Source organism: Nilaparvata lugens, chromosome 2 (genome assembly GCF_014356525.2).
Source record: "Nilaparvata lugens isolate BPH chromosome 2, ASM1435652v1, whole genome shotgun sequence".
NCBI classification, from domain to species: Eukaryota; Metazoa; Arthropoda; class Insecta; order Hemiptera; family Delphacidae; genus Nilaparvata; species Nilaparvata lugens.
In genome coordinates, this window is record NC_052505.1 from 8,050,492 (window position 1) to 8,053,802 (window position 3,311).

Genomic DNA, 3,311 nt, shown 5'->3' on the forward strand with positions numbered 1-3,311 from the left:
AATCGATAAGCAAAATTGAAAATATTGTCAAAGTATAGTGCAATCAGCTTAATAAAGAATTTTTCCATTTTATTTCAATCAATTGGAACTAAATTTTGATTCAAATATTAGCCAGTTTCCCAGACTAGATTTGAAAAGAGGTAGTCGAAATCCAATAGGAGTACAAGGATGTTTTAAAATGATTATTTCATAAGAAATAACATATTTATTGTTTGAATTTATTCCATGACCTGACTTCAATCTGAGGCATTAAAAATGAATTTTTCCGAAGTTGAACCACTCTACATTTGCAGTCTGATATTTTCATGTAGCCTACAACTGATTCTAATCATGTTAATGGTGATAATTGTGTAGGATGAAAGTTGAAAGGTATCTTGCCATAAAGTCATAAACTGTTGATCCAGCGAGGAATAGATTCATCCATGACGTTTTTCAATAATTTACGTCCATCAATAAATCCAGTCATTTACATCTTAACTTATATACAAATGCAGATGCACAGCTTGTTGTAAATATGTATGGATGGGAATTTGAGTGTGCATGATATATGTGTGTGAAAACCAGTTCTATTTGCACACCTCTAATGAAACTATAAATATTATAAACAGAAATAGCTATAAAATTGCAGTATTATTCTCGAATTATCTGATATATATATAAACGAAGTCAGACTACAAAGGAATCGATCAGAAAGAATAATATTGTTTTTCTCTCTTTTGAGTTTTGAAATTTCATTCAATTGTTATTTCCGATTCAGCAAAGGTATTTTGAGCACATACATCGAAAAAACCAGGAGGTAGAATTATAATTGAGGTACCAATAATTAAGCACCAACTGATGACATCATTCATTCAGTCTTTCAGGTTCTTGTCTGCACCGAGAGTCATGACTTTACATTGAGTCTAATTGGCTGACAGAAGAAAGAACAGGTCTAGCATTATCCTGCAGCAAAAACACAGCACTGTCGAATGCTTGAGGTCCGATGCTAATTGTCTAAACGAAATCGAAAGCCACCACCTCCACGTTTTTATCAGTGCGTTTACACAACGTTGAATCGGGAGGGATGAGGGCTCAACAGAAATGCAGGGGCGTGAGCGTGCGAGTGATTATTATTTAATTAAAAGCGAAAGGTCATCGGTGTGTGAAATTGATAGCTTTGTCAAATCTTCGCTGCCGAGCTCGGTCTTCGGTCCCCCTTCAGCAGCGCGCCAGCCCCCTCTAATGAATGGCTCCAGTTTCTATCATTGTCTAAACTCTAACTGGAACATGGCGGTGGCTTTAAAGCACCTCTAACCTTGCAAATCGCATTTCACTGCGGTCGCAATAAAACAGCACTCTGCCGCCCCGCGATGGACGATAAGATTTACTATCAAATTCGACTGTCATAAAAACTCCCCTGTGAGAAATTCCGTTGAGTTCAACGCAGTCACAAGAAATAATAGATTGACAATCAAACTTGACCATGAGTGGGGTGAAGGAATAAAAAAGACCATCAAACCCAATGTGATTGTAATGAGAGATTGACTGCAATAAAGACTATCGGGTGGAATCATAAGTGAATATGATTAATCAACGGAGAAATGGATGAATTTATCACTCCAAAGAATAAATGATCACTCTCACTCTCAATTCTAAAGGATGAATTGAATGTTTACTGATGAGCGCAGAAGCCTGTGATAAACTTGACCTACAATTTTCATCTGTCAAACAAGAAATAATCTTGATAAAGATGATAATAAACCTATCATAAATGAACGAATAAACAATTCAAATAAATGTCATCATCACAAAGATAAAGTAATTATACCATATTCATCGTCATTCGATACAACACTCACTAAACACACTGCACACCGGTAACAATTCTAATGATATTTGACGGCTTATTTTATTTCACATCTTTCAATTACTTACTTTCTGAGTAGTTGAAAGGGTGATATCGTGGTATTGTTATATAGGTGGTTATCCGTACTGAATAAAAATACAAGATACACCCTACTGCCCATTCACAAATGTTTTGGAAATTGAGATACCGATCTGATAAACTGAGCTCACCAGAGATTGATAATAGTGTAACAATCAAAACCTGTATCTCAATTTTTATTAAATCTGTGGATAGAAAATATGAGTAGACTTTTCATTCAGTTTTAATTACTTACATGATGAAAGTGGATTGCCCACAGGGAAAAACATATTGATTACCTATGCACATTCAATTTGAATAAAATATGGAATAAACACTTTTAAAACGTTTATAATAATGACCGCTTCAGCTAAACTGATAGCTGTGAAATTCTCTGTTACCAGTATCGTGGTTTATTGGAGTTCAACTGAAACTAAATAAAGCAGTTGAAGCATTCTTGAGACCTGGCTTAGAAATTTCGAATAAATTTTGCAGCTTGTAGACAGGTATTGCAACAGTCTCGTTCACTAATATTATTTGAGGGCTTCAATACTTAGAATACCTTTACTTCCGTACAAGGAAATCACAGGTAGCTGAGTTGAACTAGTGATTATAGCCGATGATATAAATTGATAAAATAACGGACACCAAACGGGGAAAAGTCATGCGAAATTTCCTAGCCAGGTTACAAGAATGTGTCAACTATAATGGTAAATATTTAGCAGGGTAGGTACTTCTTAAAAAGTAATATTTTATACAGGATTGTGATTCATCGTGATGGAATGATTTTAATTACTTGGTGACTAACAATAATATTGATTACCCCGTATTTTCAGTATCCTGTATTGATAACCCCGTAAATTGAGTACTACCGGTACCGGTATTGAATTGAAAAAAAAATGAATTTATCACTCCAAAGAAGAAGTGATCACTCTCACTCTCAATTCTAAAGGAGGTATATCAATTTTATCCTTCTATCGGCTAACCCTGGATTAGCTCATATTTTTTCTCAACATTTTTGGGATACTTTGCAAGAAATGCTAGAATGCAATTTGTACACTTAGATTCTCCATAAAAACTAACTTTTTTAAGAAATAGTAGACACCTTTCAAAACATTCTTATTCATATATTATTCATAAATGTCTCAGGTATCAAAAATGGGTTTTAGACACTTGTCCATAGTTTTGAAAAGTGATATAACTTTTTCTTATGTTGTGCTTTCCAAAACATTTTAAAAATACTCAACGAATGAATGAATAAATTATTACCTTCTAAAAATATGTGATTTTTTTATTTAGCTAAATCAATTTAGTTGAGCAATCAATTAATTATAAAAGGATCTTCTCAGGGACAACCTGTTTTCAGCTCAGACATTATCGATTATTTAAAGAAATGCAACAATCAATA